The following is a 26,763-nucleotide window of genomic DNA, read 5'->3' on the forward strand; positions in this document are numbered from 1 at the left end:
AAGGCTTCAGATATCAAAACCTCAGACTACAAAAAGGAAAACATTTTAGTTAATGCAACTTCCTACTTGGAAATCCTCATCTCAGAGTCTGTCTCTCTAGGAATCAGATCTAAGGTGCCTTTGTTGCATTACGCACACCGCACAGTGTTTTAGGCTCATAGTCCTCTAATGTGTTGGTCAGTGTTTCAAGTGGATTTTTTCAAAAGAATAACACCCTAATCTGTGGCAGTTGCCATTTGTCATGTTGGAATGTCCCCAACATGGCTGAATTCATCATGATGTCACCGTTAAGTATAGTTGGGGAGAAATGTTCATATTCAGTGTTGGGGAGCTGGTGTGCACTGGCTCCTTCGGGGAAATCATTTCATAAAGAGTATTTATCAAATGGTGTAAACTAAAGCCTGCATAATTAGAATTACATCAATGATATGACCCAGCTAATTCATTTCTTGACATTTCCAACATATTATATTGTTTTGAAATCTGATTTTATCTAAGCTTCCATTGGGTGGGAAATTGAATCACATTAGCAAGAATGATCATCTCCAGTAGTATTGTCAATACTTGCTTAGAATGTCTAGGACAGTGCATCGTTTCCTTAAGTATGCCTGAAAATTCTGTGTGGTCAGTTAGACCTGCTCAAGGAGTAGCTGGTTTCTTGGGCAAAGACATCAGCAGCATAGCAGAGGAAGAGGCTGAATTTCCCTTCTATCCACAAACACACTGGTTCAGCAGTAATTCAGAGAAAATCCCCATTGTGATAAATCCAGAGCCTAGTTGATAGTGTCTTGCCTCTTGGGCTAGTGTGAAAACAGACACATTAAGTCCAATTGAATAAAACATAAGATACCACAGGAACCATACCTCTGGCAAGGTGCTATATGATCAGGAGGAAGCTCCTCAGCTCCTAGCTTCTCACTGAGGAGGAAAAGGGTAATACTGCACAGCCAGTGTTCAAACTTTTCTAGAAGCTCCCTGGAGGGTGGCTCCTGTTTTGCCAGTTAGATGGAGTTGATGCGACCTGATATACTCTAGTCACTTGTGGGGCGGTGGGGGTGGGGGGGGGCCTAACAAAAAATGGTGGCTTGGACCAATTAGCTCCCTAACCCCTCTCCCTGGCTCTGCACAGAATGAGGGTATGAAAATCCCTAGTTCCCAGCTTCCCCTGGAGAGGGAAATATCAATAGTTGTACCATGTGGGATATGGCCCAACCTTTCCGGGGACTCAGGGATTAGCCTCTGCACTGCCTGTCTCAGAGTGTTAACAGAACCCAGCTCATTCAAGCCACCTGAGGACTAGTGAGAACAAAGACAGTGGTTCCATCTCTGCACACTCAGTCACCACAGTCCCTCCCCTGGCTTAGCACACTGCAAAAAAAATAAATAAATAAATAAAAAAGCCTCAGCTTCTGGCTTTTCCCTAGTGAGGGAGGGAGTTGGATAAAGGGGCATAGAGATTTAGACTTTAGACTCAGAGTTCTCCAAATGTTGTGCTGGCAAGTATTTAACATTTCTGAGCTGCCTTAAGAACTGATTTTAGTCCTACATGTGTCAGACATTGGCGGGATCTGGTATACACTAAATGCCAGGTACAGGAGTTATTAAGAATAAAAAGGTGTAATTATATGAGACCACACCTCTTCCTTCTACCACTTTCTGATGGCTTTCCAGTGTTCTTGTAGGTGCCCAGATGGGGATGCCTCATTCTAATCCTCTGTCTTCACAGGCTGTTCTCCCTGCATCTGTCTTCACATTGTCTTCCTTCTGTTTTTGCTTCTCTGTGTCCTGTGTCTCCTTTTCCTAAGGATCTCAGTCATACTGGATTGAGACCTATGCTAATGCTCTCATTTTTAACTTGGCTACCTCTATAAAGACTTTATTTCCAAATAAAGTCACATTATGAGTAAGTAGGGGTTTAAGATTTAGGATTTTGATACATTTCAGTAGGGGTGGCAGGAATGGACAAGAGTCAATATATGACAGTCACTAAAAATTAATTTTGCTAAATACTAACAGGAACAAACAAGGGACAGCATGATTAGATTGCTTAAAACCCATGAAGAAGAAAAATCTTAGATTCAGTTACTACAAATAGATATATTACATATAGAGGGAAAAAGATTCATATTTCTTGGGCTTAAGGTCTGTTGACTTGCAGTGAGTTTAGAATTTGTATCAAGTTTGCAAAATTGTATCCTTTCTTGCTACAGATATCTCTCTTATTTGGGAGCAATAATAATCCCAAAATGCATGAAGTAGTTCCATAGTTCACTGAAGCTTTTCGTTATTTTTTGTTTGTTTTATTTTGAATTTCTATTGTTACATCTTTTTTTTTACAATGTAGTATCCAATTTAATTTTAAAAAAATTAATGAAAAAAATAACAATAAAAATATTGAAAATGACTACATATGCCACCATCCCAGCAATTCATTTAAATTATATTAGCTATGCATAGGAAAAGTAATTCAGAAATGTAATTACTTCCAAAGAAATCATGTCTACTCTTGTCAGATGTTACATTTGTGTATATGTATTGTGGAAGCAGAAATTCTTTGTACAGAATGCTACCTCCGTAAACTTGACGTGCATGTTAGAGTCCCAGGCAGTATTTGACACATGCTCTTGCAGCACTGACGTTTCAAACTTGACACCTTATTGGTACAACACAGTGACCATTATTTTCTTTATGTGGCATGATTACAACACATTCTATAAGATTAGTGAGGTTAGTAAATCTATAGGTGTTGTCCTAACATAATTTTCAAATTGTACAATAATTGAACTTTGTTATTTAATAAGCCCTATGTTATTTGCTGATTTTTGGACAAATGGCAATGAAATTTATTTTGAAATGTTTTCTTAAAAGTCTACATAACTAAAAATCATGAAATTGGAAAAGCTATTAAATCATAGAAATGTAGATAGTATACATTCTTGTTTTTATAAAAATATAAGTTAAATATTAACATAAACTATCATAATTTCATGCAAATATTTTAATGTGATCTTCAGTAACATATAAGTTCCTATTGTAAAAAGATCAATGCAAGTTTGGATGACTATTGGAAAAAGATCTTAGGAAGCTTACTTTAGCATTAATCTTTTATATTGTTAAATGCATTTCCAAAATTAAGTTCACCTAAGCACTGGGGGAAAAAGAAAAAAAAATTGGAAGGACAGGATATCCATAAATCTACAATAATTTGGCTGTCATATATCATAGAAAATTAGAAAAAATACACATGTATCCATACATTAAACATTAAATATTGCATACACAGAAAGCTACATGTTACACACACAGTCGTAAAATAAGGAATTATTGAGCATTGCACTTTTTTTTCTTACATTATCAAGTGAGTAGCACTTTGTCATCCTCCCATTCTGAAAGATAATATGGAGATCTTGACCTTCCTTCTCAAGTTTAAGAAAATTCCCTGCTGGTTATTTCTGGGTCTTTTTTTTTTTTTTTTTTGGACTTAATATTTAGGTTCTTGAAGACATTAATCCCAAGATTTCTAGTTACATATAATTATACTTGAAGGAAAAATTCCAGCAATACTGTGTTAACTTCTTTAGCAAAGTTCTACTGGAAATAAAGGAAACTTCAAAATTTCATCCTTGAATTTACCTTCCACAAATTCTTGTAAAATATTATACCTAGACTACCCCCTTTGACTAATATAAGGTAATAGCAGTTTGCAACTCTTTGAGTTCTTCGTAACAAAACTTTTTACCTAAAAATATCCTAATATTTAATGTTAATCCAATACTAACAAAAGTTCAAGAACGAGATCTGATTATTAGCTGTGTTTCTATACAGTTTGATATTATTACATTCTTTAGATCTGTGCTCCCTGCTCATTCACACACATAAATGTCACAGCTATCCTAAGCACAGATAGAGGCACTGATGAAAACTGTTACTCTGTGTTCAAAAGCATCTTTTTTCATGTTCTTTCCCTCAAGCTGTTATGTTGCATTCTGTCACTAGTACAGAATAGCCTGGAACAGGAACATTTGTTCCATAGTATTGTTTAATTAAAGCAATTCTTGCTACAGTATCTTTTCCTTTGAAGTTAACCAAATGAGCAGATGCTCCAATGGCTGTAGTCTCTTAGAAACATAGTCCTCTGTAGCCAAAAACCATGTAACTTGTATCTTAGATTATCTACATTATCAAAAGTTTTTAACAAATATTTGTTGGGCATTTTCTTTGTAGAATGTGTGAGCAGTGTTTAAACATCTGGATTAAATAAGAATAATCTTGATTCAGTTTATAAACTAGTACCACTCTAAATCTGTATATTCTACTGGGAAGGAAAAACTCGCTCTACTGATGATAGAGCCCTTGAAACAGAATGGACTTCTGTTGGCAGACGGACCTCATACTTCTCAAGAATATGGTTCCAACCATTTTAACTAAAGACAACACCTTGAAAAATTCACTGATCTTCTATTATGCAAAAATGATTCGGCTTTTCATCCTATCATGTGAATTTTTATTCCCCATTAAATTTTATTTAAGGTGTTGTAATATTCATTTCTCCGTGTTTAAGTCTCTACTATCTCCCATGCCTCTATTTAACATACGTCTTTCTTCCAGCATGTTGAATATAGGGAACACTGAAAGCACTGGCAACACTAGAAGTGCTCTACTCCACAGTGGTGAATATATGGTGTTTGCTTATATTGTTTGGCAAATTTAGCTCTTATGTTTTCTTATATGTGTTTTACAGCTCAAAATGAAAAGTTGGGTGGTAACTCAACATTCAGAATATCTAAAGTCCAACCATTTCACTCTACTTGCATGACTGTAACCCTGATCCAAGCCTTCATCATTCATTAGCCTGATACACCCCACTGGAATTCCTTCTTTTGATGGTCTCTCTAGTTTGTCAAATACAATCTCAGTTGCTGATGTCATTCTTTAAATATAGAAGTTTAATCATGTCATTCTTCTGCTCAAATCACTGTGACTTTTCTCTCAATCAGAGTTGAAGAATTTTTATGGCTTGATATGATTTGATATATGGTTTGATATCCTCTTATCTCTCTGACTCTAAAACATGCTCCCTCTAGGTTAGCCAGCATAGCTCCCCAGTGTTCAACTTATCAACAATTACCAACTTCTAAGACATTGCGGTTATAATTCTCTCCACTGAGACACTCTTCCACTATACACACACACACTATATATATATATATATACACATATATTATATATACATATATGTATATATACACACATATATTATATATACATATATGTATATACATATATACACTATATACATATGTGTATGCATGGACATATATGCACACATACACATATATACATATATAGCAATCTATACATGTATATGTATATATATACTCCTCTCATTCGTTTCCAGTAAGTTTATATTCACACTACTTCTTCCTGGAAAAAAAATGTCCTGATTTCCTTATTTAAATCGTTCTCCTCTTAGCAGCAATCCTATTCCTTTCTCTTTGTATTTTTTTTTATATTACTTATCACCATCTACCACCTTCTATATTTCTTTATTTTTATTGCAGTACTACATTTGCTAACAGCACCATATATAGGTTGCAGGTAGACTGCTTCTAACCTGTGCAACTACTTACCACACCACCTATTCCCAAAGATTTGTAACAGTTTTGCCCCATTACCTGTCTAACCCTCATCATTTCCCCTCTGGTAACCAGCATTTTGTTGTCAGAGTCTAAAGGTCATTCTTGTTTTGTCATTTGCTGTTGTTATTTTTTTTTCCTCCTATCATAATCCCACCAAGGTCCATCATGGTGGTGGCAAGTAGCAAGATGTAATCTATTTTTTTTTTTATTTTACTTTATAACCCTATAGTATAGGTCATCTTCATTTTTGTTCTCTGTCTTCCTCAAACTGAAAAATGCACTGCCTGATACTTCAGTGCCTATCAGCACCTAGTGCAAGTGTAAATTCAGTAAACACACACTGAATGAATACCTTAAATGATTTCCTTTTACTTCAAGGTAACTTCTTGAGATTTAAGAAAAAAGCCTGTGTTGTTGATTTCAGTGGCTTTTACATAAAGTGCAGTTAGTAGCTGCTTGTTGAATGAAGGGCAGCATGCCTAGCTGGTGGCAGTGCCGTCCTGTGTCCTAGTGGCTACAGATGGGAAGTAGGAGTGCACACTCTGACGTTCTATTCTCGGCTTTATTCTGATTGCCTTCAACATACATGAATATTCATTAGCTGTTTATTTTAGGACCTAGATATCAAACACTCATCTAGTAAGCATGTTACGGAAAGCACTGGACAAGCCGCTGTAGATTGAATAAAGATCACATTTTCTTCCAGGTTCCCAAAATACACCTGCAAAATGAAATGTGTCCTTGCATTCTATGGTGGATTACTAAAGGTGCATTTGCATATGCAGATACCAGATTCCTCCAGCAGAGCAGTTCATTGCAAATACAAAGCAGCCACCATGGAGGAGGACGCATTTATTTTTCTTGTAAAGGCCAATACAGGTGTGTGGGCAATAAACAAATGTATGCTGATGATTTGCAGCACAGTTTCAGAGATTGGCAATGATTATTAGATGAACACAATTAGGGAGCTGTTGATGTCACTTTTAGAGCAGGAAATTTGTTTATTTTCCCTGAAAATATGCTACTGGCGAGAGAAACGTTCCCTATGCTTCAGTGCTAGCACATGCAGAGTGCTGCTCTCACATCTCTCTAGTGGTCCCTAGGACAGTGTTGCAGGCACATGCTCTGCACCCAAGTCAGCCCCTTGCTACAGTGCTAACCAGTCTCTGTGGTCCAGCAGCCAGCCCTGCCTCCTGCCGGCCTGACACTTGTAAGCCAGACAGGAGAACTAAGAGTTGAGGTTAGAAAAGCTATGTTTATTCAGAAAATTAGTATCTGGTGGACTCGCACCCTAAAAATCTGTCTATCCTCTTAGTACTTGGACTAGGATTTTTATAAGAGCATCTTGAAACAGAGTTGAGTTCCTGGGAGGTTTCTGAATGGGTGGTCTAGTTCATAACTCCATGATTCATTTTCTAAAAAGAAACTCAGTTTGGGGGCACTGGAGGTGGCTGAGAGCCTTTAAAAGGGGTATTGATGTGTTCATGGACTGAGGGACACAGAGAATATTCCCGAGGCTAGGTAATACAATTGAGCAGAGATGTTCCCCTCTCCAGACTTTAGTTTTGGATTTTTACCTTGGCGATTCCAGAGAGTCTGGCCCTAACAATAAGATGTGAATGAGGACTGATCAGTGCACAGCATACAGACTAATTATCCCCCATATTGTGGGTGTCTGTATAAAATATCTGAGTAGACCTCAGATCTGACATCACTTTGCAGATGAGACAGTGCAGGCCCAGAGAGGGAAAGTGACTTGTCTGAAGTCACAGAACTGGTTACTGATAGCCTAAAGTTAATACCTGGGTCACCTGACTTCTGACACTGGGTCTTCTTACCCTACTATTCATAGCCATGGGCCTACCTGTTAACCACATGGTCTCAAATATTTATAACTTTAAAAAATACGAAAAGTAAATTAAAATTGTAGGTATTGGGACCTGTCTCTCAGGGATTCTGATTTGTCAATTTAGGGATTTTGCTTTAGTATGCCCCCTAGGTGACTCTGGTATAGATGGCATGAGGCCATCTTGAGAATTTCTGGTACCGAGAGTGTATTATTAAGCTGAATGTATGATACAAAGCTAGTGCTGTCTTAATTGGAACTGAAAGACTTGAATCTCTCAACCTGGATTTGCCATTTACTAACCATGTGCATTTGAATGAATGAGCTCAAAGTATATGGGATGCGTGTGTTTATAGACATATAGATGTATATATAAAATATACCATATACAAAATATGAAATGTATTTTTCCTTTGGCTCTGCCCCAGTTCCCCAGCTCTACCAAACTTACACTGGAAATTCTCTACCAGCGGGAGCATGTATAAGACCAGAGAGATCGTCCACCAAGTCTTTAGAACGTTATTTCACTTTCCTTCCAATGGTTCTTAACTAAAATAGTCAACTGCATTCAACAAACCTGGTGAGAACTCATATTTCTGATTGAGAGAAAATAATGTCTAAATAAGTTAGACATTTCAGCATATTTATTCCCATTAAGGCTCAAAATCTTTCGGTTCACTGAGCTTGTCAAGTGCAGTGAAAATACACTCAACTTGGGTTGCCATTTATATGTATAAGCTTACAGAAGACTGAAAAAGTCTACCAAGAGATAAATAAGGGCCTCAAATCATCCAGAATGGTGACTCAAGTACTACTTTATCATCAATTGTCCAAAATAACTTGATTGCAAAGATTCTCAGGATAGATGGAGGCAATAAATGCAAGTGTGAAGTGACATGGTGCTAAGAAACATGGAGATGGATGGTAAAGACTGTGGAGTGAGTTAGGCCCTTTGTGAGGGCCTTAGATAACCAGATCACATAGAATCAGGCACTCTGCAGTTGACTTTAAGTTGTTGTCATTAAGTATAGAGAGTGGCAATCAGCCTGCTTGGCAGGTGATACATTTTGTGATTCAAAAATAGCTTTAAACATCACATTCTGGTGGGTGGTCATATCTGTAGTCACTTAGTGCTAATACCCTAGTCAGGTAGCATAGCATGCTGACTGAAAATGCGACCTTGGAATGAGGAAGACTTTGTTTGCATCCAGTTTGGTGCATCTGAGCTGTGTGAAGTTGGGCGAGATGTTAGGAGTCTTCATTTCAGTTTTCTCATCAGTAAAACCAAAATAAAACATTGCCCTTAGTGGGTTGCTGTCATGATTAAATTACATAAGTAAATGATTTGTACAAGTAAAAAGGTAAATAGTTTAATATTAAGTTTAAATATGTTAAATACCTGGATCATAAGAAATAGTTAATAAAGACTTCCTCTTTTGGGAGCAACAATAATAAAAAGTGCTAGTAATGCAATTTCTTTTTAATTGACTAGCTATTTCCACTTTATCCTGATATCAAAAATATTTAGGTTGTTTAAATGATATTTGACTAAAAAAATGAGTTTTCCCAGTGGAAATGCTAAATGATGAGAATTTCTAAGAGAAGGAAGAAATCCACCATGGTCAATCATTTCAAACACATGCCAGAGACTGAGCAGTACATGAACATGTTTCAGAACTGTCTTTATTATCACATACATAGTGCAACAAGATCTCCATCCGGGACCTGCTTCAAAACAAATAATAAAATGCAAAATACTGATAAAATGCCAAGACAGGGAGAAAAGTTCTTCTAAACTACTATTCATCTCTTCTTAGTTGATATATATATATATATATGAAAAAAAAAGAGAGATTACCATGGTCTGACTGAACCTTTGTGGTACACTTCACTTTCTACTTTGGTGCTAATTACCCTGTGTCACCTGTATAACTCCCAAACTGATGTAGTTAAAGATTCAGTGTTTATAATTCCAAACTCTTTTTAGCAAAACCATTTTCTCTCACACACATATACAAGAGTGGCACTCTGTATACTTGTTTGTAAACTCTTCTTACATGTTTATCATTTTCATTTCCTCAAGTCGACATCATAATTTTAATAACCGCAAGTTACTTTATCATGTATGTGGACTTTACTAATTTTAAGCTATTTTCTGTTTTTATAAAGGTAACTGTTTCTAAGTGGTGGCTTCTGAGAACTAACTATAGATTGATATTCTTGTAGATAGACCTTCCAAACATCATGATGAATTTCTTAGTGTTAACTTCTAAGTAAGATAGCTGGGCCAGATGGCACACAGATTTTATAAATATAGTGCCAAGTTATCAAAGTTGAGTTGTTTGCTATTACTGGGTAGCCCTACAAAGTCAATAGTGTGGACACACACACTGTGCATAATTCTTCAGCTTGTATGTCCAGCAGATCCCCAGGTTGGACTATCATTGCACAGTCTGTTGGAAGCTTATCCTAGTCTTCTGTTTTGTCCCCGGCAATGTTCTCAAAGCTAATGCAAGCAGCTGTCAGTATCTGCAAGCTTGATAACCCCTCACTCCTGGCATAAATAAGTAATCTTATATTTTATTTCCATACTAGCAAAGATGTGATTTTACAATTTCTGAGGTCCAGGGCCATGGTGCAGCCTCAGTGGGTTTCCTTTAAAAGGCAGACAGTGCATGCATGTGCTTTTCTATTTTAACAGAGGCAATAAACACTTACACATAATGTCAGATGCTGCTAGAAATGAAATGATTCAAAGATAGGGCCTGTACCAAATGTCAGTATGAACAAAAAAATCCAATCACCATTATAATCAGATAAGACCTTTTTCTACCTGAGGGCAGTAGGTTATTTTTAAAGATACATTTTTTTTTTAAAGCTATGAAAAGCAAAGTCAATTCTTGCTTTATTTTTTATCTAAAATACTTACAGAAACAATTTTTCTCTTCTGAAATATGAATTGAGAAAACTAAACTGCATTTTTTTAAATGAAAACCATACAATTAACAGTCCAAAGTTGTACTATAATTTAGAAATATATGGTTTGTTTCAGAGTCCTCAATTTCTTAAAGAAAAGATCTGACAGGAATAATGGATAGAAAGTAGTACCACTTCCTTATGGAATAATAGCAAAATAAGAGAAAAATCAAATGTAGTTAACTAGCTTTTCACTGAGTGTTGTCTCTTCCTACTTTGTACTCTTTTTTAGGATTTTAAGGCACGTACAAACTCCAATCACCATTTATTAGTTAATGACCTTCACATTTATAGCTCTAACCCAGGACTTACTTCTTGACCTCCCTGTATATCCAGTTATCTTCTTGGCACCTCCACTTGCAGCTGTGTGATGCACATAAAAATTGAGCAATCTGAAATCAACAGGCTGCTCCCTTGAAAGGGATCTTTTCTAGCTCTTTGAAGATAGCTGAGTCCTATGACTGCTTTAACCAATAGAATGTTGACAGAATGACCTTGAGCCAGTGTTTAGTGTGCCTGTTAACTGGCCTGGCAGTTGGAAGTGAAACATCACCACATTAAAACTGTGACTACACTAAGTACACCATGCTGTCAGAAGACTAAACCAGGTGGCGAGGCCAGAGGAAGATGAAGGGACACATGAATGTAGAACCCTGGGGTCACAGATGTGTGAGTACAGAAGCCATCCAGGGTACAGCCTAGTTGACTGTATAGGTGACCCCAACCCCAGCTTCCATCCAGCTGCAGCCTCATATAAGACTCTTGGTAACAGCAACCAAGTGAATTTAGTTGGCCCTCAGTAGTAGTATGAGAGAAAATAAGTCATTTAAGACACTCAGTATAGGGTAGTTTGTTACTGGAACAGTAAGTACCAGAACCACCCAGTAAATGTTCTATAAATGTCATGACGTGTGACAGGTACTAAACAACTTCTTGTTGAAATGATAAATTTTCTCCAAGCTTCAGAAGGAATAAACAGAGACTATGGAGAAGCAGTTCTTATGCTCAAGATACATAAAGTGTCCTAGGAAAAGTATCCTGTCACAAAACATCTCTTTGAAAAGTCTCCCCTGGGAGACTTTTAAGACTCTGAGTTGACCCTAAATTTTTTTCCTACTATCAGTCAGGCAACCAGCTCAGACCTCAGAACCACACAGACTTTGGGAAGAGAGCTCCTGATACTGGGTACTGGAGGTGTGAAATCATTCTTGGCTGGCAGTTGGAAGCTGAGAATGTTATTCCTAGCAAGTGTTAAGATGTGAAGAGAAGGCATTTAGCCACTCAAATTTGATGGCTTATCAAAGCATTAGCCTTTTTGATTTCCTACCCCACCCAGCCTTACCCCACCTAAAACCAAAATCCAGCCTGAGACATTTGACTAAATACAATGTTTTTATATAACTACTCTTAAGTTTTGAGTAGTTGTAGTTGGAAACTGACCACTGACAAATTAATTTATATCCACTTGCCTTCATTTTAACTTATTAAATAGTTACCTTTATTGATCCATTTTTTTCATAGACTAGAAGTTCATGTTTGTACAGAGTAAATTTTTGTAAAAATAAGCAAATCTCAGATCTTGAAAGAAACATTTTTCATATCTAAATGCATAGTATTTTGGTATAGGAAATGTCTAAGTTAAAAGACTCAAAAATTAGAAAACATGTATACGGGAATTTTTATATTCACATTGTTGTTGTATACCCACACTCATCCACAAGCTAGGTAATTTACATTATTTTCATTCTGAGTTTCAAAGAATATACACATTTCTATATTACAAATTATCCCCTGACAGGTACAGAATAGTTTATAACTTCGCACACACATATCATGCTTTTTAAAAATTGCTACATTGATCATAAGCTAGAAAACTTAAACAATAGCCCTTTATAAGTTTTATTGTCAGCCAGACTATTTTATTATTGTAATTAACTTCTTAAAAGATCAGTGTGCAAAGTTTAATTGAGAGAACTACTTAGGTTGTCCTTTATTCTTTAACGTAGACTATGATCCTCAATTATTTTTGGAGCCATTGAGCAGCAGGGCCCAACAGCAGAAGTTCTGTTTTCACAAGTTCATGTTAGTGATTTAAAAGTAAACCAAATATAACTTAACTTAAAATATATGATAAAGATTAATGCACAAAGGGATGGAGCCTATATAAACTGGTATTATTTAAACTTTCTATGCGAACCTTTTTGTGATCAAAAGCACTTCTTACTAACCCACTTACATAAAAGAATTTCTCAAGCCTGTCTCTTTTAGCTCCTCACCCTTGGCCTATAGTAGGTAACCAAAGGAAAACTGCAGCAGTGAGAGAAGTCTGGCTCAATCCACACTGATTGGCCAGTATAGGGTCCACTCACTTAGGGGATACTAAATTGGTAACAATAAATATTTCAGAGAGAAAAACCATAAACAATAAATCACAGGAGCCTAAAGTATTTTTCTGAATTTCTCATTTCTCTCCCTACTGATAGCACGCAGAAGAGCAGCATGGAATATGGTTTTTAAAGAGAAGATATGCCAGGTTTTTTTTTTTTTTTCACTTTGTGTTCATATGGAAAAGATAGTCTCTTTATTACAGGTAACACAATGCAAGAACATATCTATCAGTAAGAGCTCAATTACCATCAGAACACCTTTTTAGGCCATTTTTAGACTTGCTGTATATCATGTTGTCAAACTTTAGAAAGAGTCCATCTTTGACCTCATAGATATGTTGATTCAGAACTCTCAGGAGATACAAGTAACAGAGAAAGACCTACTATAGGAATGTTCGCCATTAAAACCAACAAGTCTGGGAGAACTCTTTCGTAGGTGTTCCTCATCCACATTCCCTGATGTTACAAAGCTGCACAAACTGTGCTGAGCTGCATGGTGCTTCCTGAGTAACCTCATACTTTGGTAGGCTCCTCTTAAACTTGATATTGCCTACTAGAGTAATCTATCTTGGAAGTGGCAGTCCAAGAGAACACCCATGGCTAAGCTGCTGAAAATCAAACCTCTCCTACAAGATTCCAAAAGGATCCATAGTAGTTAGAGTAAACTCAGCATCCTTTAAGAGACCTTCCTCAAGGATTGGTGTTCTCTCTCCCAAAGCAGTGAAAGTCAAGGGTCATCTGGTTGCATATTTGACAGTGTCCCAGTGCAGTGTCTCTGGGACTCTGCTTGAGACTGGGATGTATTGGATAAATACAGTCCTCTGTTGCTTCACTTTCGTCTAAAGACAGCAGACCTGAACAGATAGGAATTGTTTCCACATCTCTCTTACACACTTTTCTCATTCTGACACTACTAAATTTATCTGAAAGAGGGCCCTCCAGGTGGTGCAAGGGGTTAAAGCAAAGCAGTGCAATGCTAGCAGCCACTGCAGCATAAGTTCAATCCACAGCCAGGAACCTGAGCCACCTGACATGGCGAACCTCTCTTGTTCGCTGATCTACTCAGCAGTATATTTCAGTAGATTCCACCTGTTATGGTCCCCACTCTGTCTCTGGTAAATCCTCTTACCCCCAATAGTTGTAGCCTGAGTCCCAGTTCTTGCTTGCATAAATAAATATTTAAAAAGAATATCCAAAAAAAATGCAAGAAATTTATGGGCTTGAATTATGGAAGACTGTGCTAAGTTTTTCAGTTACTAGCTTCACATAAACATTTAACTGAATAATAGAATAAAGTGAATAATTTACCTGAATAATAAGATTGTATTCTCAACCTCAAAGATTAAAAAAAAAAAGTTGAATCTTAGCTATGCCATATTTGTAAAATATGGATAATAATGTTAGCCCTAAAGTAATGTCCTTATCTCTGTGTATTATATATATGGCTTGACAAATAACATTCATTTAATTGTTTTTATTAACAGAATTATTGCTGTTATCTCTGTAGGACTATAATATTATGCTAAAGGGGAAAAAATAGCTTCATAGTATCAACACAACTAAATTTCCCATAAAAACATAAGATTTCAATAGAAAGTGAGGTTATTCAAAAATAATCTGTAAAACAACTTTTTCCCCCCAAAATGAAAATTTTTGTTATTTTCTAATTATAATGTGAACAAAATAGTATGGTAAAAATTTGAAATTAAAATATACTAATACTGTAAAAAATAAGCCTCACTAGTATTTTATACTGATAAAATTTCAGTTTTATCATTTCACACATATATGCATATGTATATAAGTATATACTTTTTACTCTTCATCTGATTCAGTTTGAACAATATGACATAGAGAAGTTTGTCAGTAATCAGAAACTTGACTGTTCTTAAATTCTATGGTCTTCCATTATGTTATCATTTTATATATTATGCTAGACATTAAAGTTAATGCAAATTTGTGGCAATCACAAATTCTGATAAAATAAATGAAAGGTGTTTGATACTGAATGATTGCCACTTTTTTCTAACCTTTTAACCTAACTAATAAAGGATTTATTCTTGGATTGATAATATAGTTCTTCATATACTAATAATGAGCAAGATAGCATTTTAAACATCTTAAATGCTAGTACGTATTCTAAAGGCCAGAGTGTTCTTTATCCACATCACAGCATAAGTTTAAGGACATACTTGCAAGCTATATCTTGAAAGACAGAAATGTGTCAAAATGAGATAAATGAAGATATTTCAGTGACATTTGCCATCAGATGAAGTAGACATTAAAGTGATTGCAAGGAAAATGTAGGTACTCAAGGCATATATATTTTTGGAACTTAAAACAAGTGATTCTCATTAGCCTTCATAATAGTCAGAGGATCAAAATTAATTTCACTTTCATAAGTGGGTTTGCTTTCTTTTAATACACAGAGGGAAATATATTTCACTATGTATGAGAAATCTTGCAAACAGACAAGCTATTAGAAACTGAACGTAGGTAAATACTGTGCCAGTTTTCTTTGTAAGAAATTGATTTAAAAACTAAAAAGGAACAAAACAGATTTTGATCACAAAGGAAAGTCAGGAGTATCTTATTTTACTACTAGGCTTATGAATCTACAGAAAAGAAGGTAGTGTGCACTGGGAACCCACAGCAGATCACATCATGTTAAAAGTCTAACTTTAGGGTTGCTTTTCTGAACTTATAGATTACAGTAATTTCATCAATATAATTTGTTATGAAAGTCAGCAAAATTACTGACAGAATAGTTCTTGCTCTGTGGGTAAGATGTATGAATCCCGGGCTTGTTAGTCCTTTAGAATAAGCAGTATCAAGTCATTCTTTAATGGGTTTTCTTGATAAGTTTTCATCAGTTAATTGGATGAAACCAAAGATTTACTTCATGAACATCTTCTCATATGCCTGTTGGCCACATACAATTCTCCTTTGGTGAAATGTCTTGTCAGATCCTCTGTTCATTTTTTTTTTTTAAGATTGATTTATTTATGCATACAGAGCTAGGGTACAGGGCAGAGGTGCAGGGATTGTGAGAGGATTCACCAGAGACAGAGTGGGGAGCAGAACAGGCCAACTGACAAAGTACATTGCTGAGGGGAGCAGTGGGCAGGTCAAGAAAGGTCTGCTGCACCACGTGGTCACCTCCCGGGCTGAAGATCAAACTCGCACTGAAGTGGCTGCAGCTCCCTTGCAGTGCTGTGCTTTTAATATGTTGCGCCATCAGGGAGGGGCCCCTCTGTACAATTTTTAATTGGGTGGTTTCTTTTGTCATTGTTGTTGAGTGGTATGAGTTGCTTTTTTTTTTTTTTTTTGATAAATTTTGGGTGTCAATTCCTTATTAGATATACATGTTGCAATAATTTTCTATTTTGTAGTTTCTTTCATTTTGGTAATGAATTCTTTTTTTCAATTTGCATGATCATCTCCACTGTTAGGGAAATGCAACCAAAATCACAGTTAAAGATCATAGTACACCTGTTAACATGGCTATAACCAAAAAGAGAAGAAACAGCAAGTGTTGGTGAGGATGTGGAGAGAAGGGAACTTTTGTAAAATGAGGATGAGAATGTAAATTGGTGCAGCCACTACAGAAAACAGTATGGAGATTTCTCCAAAAAATGTAAAAATAGGAATTCTATATGATCCAACTGTTCCACATCTGTTTAGGTATCCAAAGAATACAAAAGCACCGATTAAATGTATGTGATTTTATATATATTTCATATGTATATACATCTCCATGTATATTGGAGGATTATTTGTTTTAATAGCCATGACATAGAATGACCTAAATTGTATCAAATGAATGGATAAAGAAGTGGAAATCTCCAGCTACAATAAAGAAAAAAAGATAAGTCTTTGATTTACAAAAACACTCATAAAACTTAAAGGTAGTATACTGAGTGACATAAGTTACTGAAAGAAAAACACCTGTGATTCACTCATATAATATAAAACACAAATGAGCATAAAAACATAGTCTTCACTATTGAGTACAAATCAGTGGTTTCCAGAGGGAAGGGGATTGGTTGGCTGAAATGGTAGAGAAGGTTATTTGTGTAGTGGTAGATAGTTTGTACAAACAGTGAAGTATAATGCTGTACCCCTGAAACATTTAATGCTCAAATCAATGGTACTTTGATTTTTTTTTTTTTTTTTTAGAAAATCAGAACAAAAATGTACTCTCTTGTGATTTCAGATGACTCAGCACTGGAGAGAGCAAATGGTGCAGAATCAAAACTCTTTCAGAATAATGTGAAACTTTAATGGAAATTTAAAAAATCAGAACCTTGACATTTATAGTTCAGTTATGTCCAGCCTCACTCTGCTTTCATCATGTACTCGTACTCAAAGAAAGAAACGGTTCTTGCTCAGAAATTTGCACACAATTTTAAATTACTGGGGCTGTAGTTAGAAACACATCAAAATTAAACTGTCCAACCTTGGGCAAGTCAATTAATAGTTTATCAAGAAACAAGATTAAATTTCCCCCGATAATGTTTATAGCAATAAAGTTAAGACTGTCTGCTCTTTTTCCCTTTTCCTTCCATTTCATTCCTATCATAAACTATTTATAGAGAGCCATCTTTGTGTCAGGCATTATGCTAATATGATAGGAACTTTTTAAAGATAAGCTAGAAAAGTGCTCTGCCAACCAAAGTTTATAAATACATAATTGTAGCTACGTGGTGTAGTGCGCAGGGTAAGGTGTTCAGAATGAAAAAGATCCAAACCCATATTTCAGGTTTCCCATTTTATCACTGAGGTCTTTTGGGCCAGTTCCTGCAATACTTTAGTCTCCCTTCCTACCAACTATAAAGTAGAAATGTTTAGTACATATTGTGATGATAATTAAGTGTAATAATATATGTAATCACTAGCAATAAAAAAAGGTTCAGTATACAAGAGATTTGGATATAAATAACAGTAGTAAAGGGGGAAAAACAGTGAGTGTTATAAGTAATGTTTAGTTGAAGTGCTGATGGATTAAGACTGACTATTTTTAATATATTAAACCCTGCTCTTTTATTTATAACTTAGGGGAAATTTTAAGCACACACAGATATAAGCAAACAGTACTTTATACCCTATGTGCTGACTACATACCTTCAACAGTTACCATATTTTGTTCATAATTAGTTCTTGCTTTTCTTGGTTTGTGGAGATCATAATTTTTCCCTCTAAATCTATTAGGCTTTTGAGTTCTTGAGCTTACTGGCAGGATAGCAATGTGTTACATCCAGACACAGGCATCCATTGTATTTATATTACTTGATTTAAATCCCACATATTTGTTAGTGGCTGAACAGCTGGACACATTTTACATAATCTGTACACATTTTACCATAAGCTTTTGCACCTGTAAAAAGACAATAATCGTATCTATTTAAAGATTTTGTGAGGACCAAATGACCTAATTATGAAAAAAAAAATTAGCATGCTAAAACTGTCTAGTAAACATACAGTAAATGTTAGCTATTAATCTAATTTTCAAGTCATTAGAATTGATTTGTTTATGCTGATGTTATTAATTTGAAACATAGTGACTTTGATTATGAGAATGTGGGCTGTAACATCAGTGTTTTGATTCTTGGTTTACTGGGTGAAATTGCACTTCTAGAATATATAAAGCAATGTTTTGCAAAGATTTGAAGAGTCCTTAAGAGAGTTTCTGTTGTCAGTGTTCAGGATAAGAAAACTCAATGTATGGCTACAACTTGACTTAATTAGTTGTTCTAGTTCTCTTTTTCAAATGTATTTGTGGTCCATTTGATGTTCAAAAATTGAAGCTCTTTCTAAAGTCTTCTAAGATCACACTTCATATACAACTGAATACTGTTGCTGTCACTTCACATAACCACTAAAGTAGCTCAAGGGTAAAGACCGGTTATATCCTTGTATCCCCAACTGTTAACTCCTGCCTGGGGTAAGTCAAATTTCTCAGGGATTTGCCAATGACATCCCATCTGTCCATAGGACTTTGTCCCTTCTGCTGATGAGAAGCTATTCATACTTAATCCTTTTCTATTTTTTGAATACTTCTGTTTGCTTTCTTTGGTTTATGTGTCTTGGTGCTTTATATTTTTAATGAGGTTTACATTGGTTTACAACATTGTAAGTTGTAACAATAGAGGTCCAAAACCTACTCACATGTAGATTACCACATCACACCACCAAAGTGCTAAGGACCCTGCACCACAGTCCACTAGCCCCCTTCTGCATTTCCTCCACTCCTGCTTCCCCTTCTTGTAGCCTCAGTTCTATAGTCAGAATCCAAGTGTTTGTTTTGGTATGGTTTGGTGTGTTCTTTTGCTTTTTTTTTTTTTTTCATATCCCACATATGAGAGAAATCATCCAATATTTTTCTTTCTCTCTAAATCCCTTAGAGATCCTCTCAAGTTCCATCGATGTGTCTCAAATGGCAAGATAACCATCTTAACTTAAAGGATTACCTCATAGATTAGGTGGTGGGTTTGTGTTCCTCATGGCATCTTGTGTTTATCTTTCTATTACCTGTTATGCAATTACAATTCTGTATGATTACTTGTTGAATGCTAGCTACCTGCAGACAGTCAATTCATGAATTATGTCTGCTTTGTTCACCCTCTATGCTAAGCGATCTATCCAGAGTCTGGTCACAGAAGTTTAGTAGCCTACTTTTCAAGGTGAGTACCAGATTTGAAATTCATCTGTTCATATATTCATTTTGCTACTTGCTGGCTGCGTGACTTTGAACAAGGCAGGTAGATTTTCAGGCATCAGTCTTCCGTACAAAATAGAGGTGGTTTAGAGTATCTGTTTTATAGAATTATTATGAGGTTTTAAATAGATGTATCAAGGTTTTACATGTATATGGTAGGGTTGCTGATCCTATAAATGATTTTTATACTTAAGCCTATTTGAATTCTTTGTCACTTGCAAAGTGATTCTGATTTGGTTTTAAAATATGGAAGATATCTGGACATTCAAACAAAGATTAGGAAAAAAAAAAAAAACCTAAAAGCTAAACAAACAAGATGATTTGTTATATAAGCTGTCAGGCATGGCTTAGGTATATGTTTGTGGAATGCACTATATAGTTTTTTTTTCATGACACCAGAACTGTGTGCGCAGTTACCTGCTTTATGTTAACTAAACTCATACCTTTTCCTTAAGTACAATGTCTTGATACATCTCTCAGCTTTCCCAATTGGTTCAGAATTGAGTAAAAGAACATGTCAAAGCAAAATCTGCATCAAATTTGTTTGGGCAAGTGAGGCTCTGTTTGTTTCATTCAAGGCTTTCCTACTACAGAAGAGAAAACAGACTTAAGCAAAGGACAAAAGAGTGTTTAGAGCTGGGATGTATATTTATGTACCTTTGTATGTGTGTTTGGGAGGGAAGGAGAAAGGGGCTATTGGCCTTCTGTACTGGCTGATTGGACTTACCAGAAATAAAAGCTAACTTTATTAGATGTTCATGGCAGAAGGCATTTTCTGCTAGGAAAAAAAAAAAAAAAGGACACACCAGGGCTAGGCTTTTGCTCTGTCATGGAAACTAAGAGATAGAATGCAATCTCGCTTAATGTTTACGCTTCAAAGAAATGATTCTCAAGTTATTGAAAAAGTGGCAAGAGGCTTTTTAAGAGTAATAGCTAGCATGGTCAAAAAATGATTGATAATTGTAAGTTTCTAAAGAAAATGCTGCAAGAGAAGGGAAGTTGACACCTAGAGTAGGGAAAGGCTGTGTATCAACCTTGATAAAATGCATTGAACATTTTGCCCAAACACTGTCTAAAGCTGCCGCACAAATTAGTTAAGCATCTCTTTGTGTTTGCTCAGTTGTCAAATTGTTGACACTGGACCCCTTCCCTAGGAAGATCAATTCCCCCCCAGCACTGAGTGAAATTCTTTTGTAGAATAGCCTGGTGGTAGAAGGCTCAAGGAGCAGGAGTTTCCAAACAGTCCCAAAATGCAGCATCGAGGAAGTAACTATTCTCCATGGTAGCTGCAAAGCCAAAAAAAAAAAAAAAAACATAAAATACCAGAAATGGTAACTGATAACTTATACAAATTCAAAAAAGTTACACTTGTAATTAATTACTTTTTTAAAGTGCATGCCGAATTAAATCTGTATGGACAGAATGACTATTGAAACAGAGATTGCCCTTTAGGATTGGGCTGAATTTTGCCTGCATCCATTTTGTTTGAGATGCATGGTGATTTGCTTATTTATGCATGCATGTTTTTAATAAAGTTAGATTAATTGATAAATTTTGAATTGGAGGATTCTACAGAAAAGTCAAAATTGAGCTAGTCTCATAAATGGATAATTAGGCGGGTATCATATTTTTTGTTTATATAAACATATCTTTTATTCAAGACCAATAAGCAACTCATGGGTAGAATTTGGGTTGTGAACGTGTGAGGTCATAGGGATAGGCCTTTAACTTTTACCAGATATCATCAAATTGTCCTCCCAAGTACTTAAACTAATCTACAGTCTCATCAGCACGTGAGAGTATCTTATTTTCTAATATTCTTTTATTTATTTATTTTAAAGATTTTTTTATTTATGCATACAGAACTGGGGTGTAGGCCAGAGGTGCAGGGGCAGTGAGGATTCACCAGAGACAGAGTGGGAAGCAGGATAGGCAGATCAACAAGGTACATTGCTGAGGGGAGCAGCAGGCAGGTCAGGAGAGGTCTGCTGCGCCATGTGGGTCACCTCTGGGGAGGGGATCGAACTCGTGCTGAAGCATCTGGCAGGTTTGCAGTGCTGTGCTTTAACCGACTGCACCACCAAGGAGCTTCCTTCCTAATATTCTTATGTTTTGTGATATTCTCTCTGAATTAATAGATTTACATTGTATTTTGTTATTTTGTACTTTCTTGAGGGCTTGTGAGGTGCACTTCTGACACTTTTTTGTGGTGTCTGTCTCTATTTAAGATCCCTGAATTCTTTGCTAAACTTTCTGTGGAACAGAAGAGTACAGGTTTTTAAAGGGCTTTCCTCTGAATTGCAGCCCCTTCTTCCCCACGTAGATCTCCCTGCCAAGGTCCTCATTAATGTGTACATCATTATTTTGAATTAGCTTTTATTCTAAATCCAGAGTGGATTTTCTCATCCTTAATGTTTTTATCGGATAACTTTCATAAATGACAGGTGACAGTAGTTCAGAAGTGCCCAAAAAAGTTGTTACTAAACTTTTAAAAAATTATTTATTGTTGTTGTAGTACCATTGGTTTACATCCTTGCAAGTATTTTGACAGTGTGGGATTTCCCCTCAGCTTTCCCATGTGTGCCCACCACCAAAGCACCCAGAGTCTTCCACTATAGTTCATTGCGATCTCCCCTGCCCTTTAACTGAATTTGGTGGGCTAAAAACAGAATTGAGAGGTGGAGTATGTGGAAAACAACCCTTGCCAACCTCTCAGTTTTTAGGAGATAACTCTAATTTATATTGAATATTTGCTCAATGAATGAATGTGGTACAGCTTTGGATAATGGATTACTACAGCTGTAATCAGTTCACATTCTTATATGCCTCTAATCAAATTTGCCCTTTATGACAATGAACTGATTCCAGGGACATGCTTGTTCTCAATTATGTTAATCCTCCACCAGAGTGTGTTTTTGATGTAGCAGTTTAAAGTATTTTCTAAGCTTTTCCTTGGTCACCATTAATACCTTAGCTGATGAAATTGGGGGGAGGGGTGTGTGACTGCTTGTTTGCTTTAAGTTTGTTTATTTGTTTCCCTTCAATTCCCAAACGAAGCCAGTTATTTTCCTTTGCTCATTTTGCACTTTCCTATTCAAAGAGAAGAGAGGAAAAAATAGAATATGGAGTTGTCAGCAAACACTCTGTCTTAAATAATTGAATAACAAGCACTATTGTCCCAAAATACCTCCAAAAGAGATGTGCAGCTGATAAGGAGAAAAACAAAAACCTCTGCATTCTATAGGGCAAACTGGGTGACAGACTGAAACTTCACATTCATGATAATATATCCCACATTTGTGCTCTGTATGTGCTTATTCAACACAGATGGCTGGTGCAAAATGGAGCTCCATTCCTGACCTGCCTTAGCCATCTGTATTAAAATAATAGGCTTGGAGGATGCATGAGAGCATAGCATGGACTCTTCTGTCTCCCAGCCCCCATCCCAGCATTTTATCTTTTCCTATTATTTATTCATCAAGTAGCCTAATCAGCTTACAAAATTTAAGGGAGTTTCCAGTTTAAAGTGAGCATTTTGTTTGCAGTAAGTCATTGAAATGTATGTTTGGCCCTATTTTTAAATAAGCTTCTGCCACTTCTCCTGGGAAAAGATGGCAATAAGGCTTACCTATTAGAACAACCATGCTGATATTCAGCCTAACTCAACAATTTCTCTTTTTCTCTAATTGCTCTTTCTCTCTCTTGGGTTCCTTTGAGACCCACAGTGCAAGCGCCCCTCCTGATTGCCCAGCTGGCTTTCAGATCCCAGACCTTGGTCAGCACATGTCCACTTGAAGAGTCACCCAGTCATCTCTTGAAATAGGCCACTTTCCTTTTCTCATGAGCTGTCTTGAAACATGAACTCTAATCTGAAGTCTTTAGAATTACGAGATGATCGAGCACAAAGTTCTTTAAAGATTTCCAGTATTCCCCTCTATATTTGCAAATGAGAAAAATAAAATCCAGGTATGTTAAATGACTTATCAAAGCATGTGAGTAGCTAGTGATAGAAGCAGAGCGTGTGCTCAGCCTGAAGTCCTGGGATAGAACCTAAACATGCCCACAGCGATCAGGCAAGCACTTTAAGGGAAATGGACAGGCTGTATAACAATAGAGTATGGGTGCTTGGTGGAGGGTGGTGTGCAGTGATATCTAGAGAAACATTCCCTGTCTACCTGTGTAAAGAGGGCAGCAACTAGGCAAAAACACCATTAGTAAATATTCTGAACCGTCAAGAAAAAGCCTGAATTCTGAATTTTTGTGTGAAATGGTATGGTTATATAAATATTTTCAACTAACTAACATTATATTGCATTTCTCTATAGGAATAACATGATTGAATACAGCTTGCAGAGCAGTAGTTTATGCATAATACTATAGACTCTCATGGAATTTCTCCTACATGAATAATACTATAGGATTATTAGGAATGTAGGATGTAGGAACTTCTCCTACATCCTTAGAATGATGTTTAGAACTGAAAGTGTCCTACTAACTATGAAATTGTTCTCTCTTAGCTAATGGGTATGGAAATTAAAGGAAAAGGGAAGAATATCAGTTTGTATTATCAGTCATCAACACCTTTGTCATAGTCTCGTAAGGATGCATTTCTCCCTCCCTCTCCAATTTTAGACTTGATTTGTGTTTTGCCTTCACCAGTTACTTGGTAGGCAGACTTGATAGCATGGCTTGAGATGGGTTTGCTTAAGTTGAGTTTGCCTTTTTGCTTGCCTGCTTCAGGAAGTGCCTTTGGTAATGGTCTAAGGAGGATTAGAAGCAGATGGAGACGACCTGGACTCAACAAATAGCTCAGAGCTGGGTGCAAGTGAGGTTAGTCGAGATCAGCTGAACTTCAGCCTGAATTTACAGGTTCTTAGGAAATAAATGCTTATTATGTCAATCCATTGAAAGCATATAGTGCTTTATTATACATCATGAGCTAACAAATTGAAACTTTCACATTCAAACGATATCAGAATCAGAAAAAGTATATGGACTCCCTGATCCATTGTATTCAACTCTCTTGCTCTAAATCCTGGTGATCTTAAATCTGTTACTTTCCCCTGTTTTATAGTCAATGAGACACATCAAGCCAGTAAAGTGGGTTTGATCTTTGAGTCTTTATTGCAAGACTTTCCTTGCAGGGATGATTTGAGTCTGTACAAAACCGGAGCTTTGAATGCAACTCTGAGATTTCCACAAAGATAAATGAAAATAATCCAGTTTGATTTGCTGTTAGACAATTAAGATTTGCACAACCAGAATTTGAATTTACATAAAAATTACACCAATCTTTATGCAAGATGGAGTAGTTTAGAATTACCACTAATTTAATTGAAGCTGCTTAAATGGTTTGTAATCGGTATGATTGTTGCCAATTGCCTGCATCTTCAGTAAGGTAATCAGAACTCACTGAGCAATTTCTACCTCCAAATCAATTAAACTGTAAAGTAAGCTCCTTTTCCTTTTACAAAGTTTCATGATTTTAATTTTACTTTATTTATGGTTCAACTTTTATTGCATTCTAACCCAAAGAAACTCCAAATACTCTAGCTTTATTTTTTTATGCTTTAACTCTTTATATTTTCGCCAGTAATAGATCCTCTAAAATTCCTTCCCTTTCTCCAAACCCAGTTTCTATGAAAATATTCTCGAGTATAAATTACCCAAAATAATAGCATCAAACTCCTAGGTTTGTGGTCAAGATTGACTTGTTACACATACACTTGTGCAGACACACATAAATCCAAATAAAGCAGTGCCAGGCATATGGTAAAAACCTATAAACAGTCATTTTTTTTTCCTTATTGACATTTTAATCTGCTAGTAGACTTAACTACTATCTCTATATCTGTAATATTTAAAAGTATTCTAAGAATTAAGACAAGCTTGGCAATGGAATAAATTTCCTACTGTCACCCATCACCCACCCTTAAAACTACATGAACTTGAAAATAAGTGACATTTGTGCCTACCTCTGTGGGGCCACAAAAAAAAGGACTGTGAAAATTGGTGACTTTTCTCTTGCAGAATTTGAAAAAAAATATTTCCCTGAAAGAGCTTAATGTAATTCAGGACCAGTGCTTCTCAGGCTCAAATGCACACATTCCTGATGGTCTGATGGAAGTGCAGATTTTGACTCAGTCAGCCCGGGATGGTGCTATTCTTCTCTTCTAGTAAGTGTGCCATGGGTCCGGTGCTGACTTGTGCACAAGCTGCACTTAGACACAATCATTTTCAAAGTTAGTATACTTAAAAATCACAGGGGCACTTGTTAAATGGAATTTTGGATATTTTGACACAGTAGATCAGAAACATGCATACTTCTTCAGTCCCCCATCTATACAGAATGCATTCAAAGTCTCTGGACTTTGAACCTGTTAAAAGGCAGATATTCCCTGGAGTGTCACCTTCTGAGTCAATGCCCCAACCTTGCTGTTCAGGGGGACTGTGTTTATACATGACCAGTAAAATATTATGTTAAAAAATAAGAGATCGTGGTTTCACGAATTATAGGGAAGTAAGTCAACAATGTGAAAATATTCTTTAGGACAGGCCCTTTCAGAGTCTTGCATATGATAACATGCATGGCCACCCCCCACCCCTGCCCAGTTTAGAAATGGAACTCATTACTTCTAAGATGCCAAGAGACATCTTCCCGATGGTGCTTTTAGATACAGGCATTGAAAATACTGCCCTCCATTCATGTGACTTTATGGTTCCTGAGGCAATAATAAGATCAGCAGTGAATAGTAAAATGTGGACTTCAAATCTGAGAATTTCTGACAAGTAAGGTTGCCCCAAATGAAACAGATTTTCTTTCAGGACAGTGAGTCTGTCATGGCAGTCTGTCATAGAAAATGTTCTAGTTAACACTCCCAATTTTCTACATAGCTGTGCTACACCAATGCTTAATAATCTAAAAGATCTTTTTCAGTGTTGGGGCTTCATGTAAAATAAGCATATAGAATGAGATTATACCAAGAAAAAGAAGAAGAGATAGTATGAATGCATGGGGCTCCTTTTGGATAAACATTTTTTTTTAAAATATGGAATCTTCAGTCTTAGGATTACTGTAAAATTTCAGTGATATAATTTATGTCCCTGCCAAGTAAAATTAACACACTCATTGCTTCCACCTGTTAACACAGGTGAACTCTCCATGTTTCTTAGTAAGGAGTTCTAGACTCCATCCAT

This window comes from Condylura cristata, unplaced genomic scaffold (assembly GCF_000260355.1).
Source record: "Condylura cristata isolate star-nosed mole 26May11 unplaced genomic scaffold, ConCri1.0 scaffold00021, whole genome shotgun sequence".
Taxonomy (NCBI): Eukaryota; Metazoa; Chordata; class Mammalia; order Eulipotyphla; family Talpidae; genus Condylura; species Condylura cristata.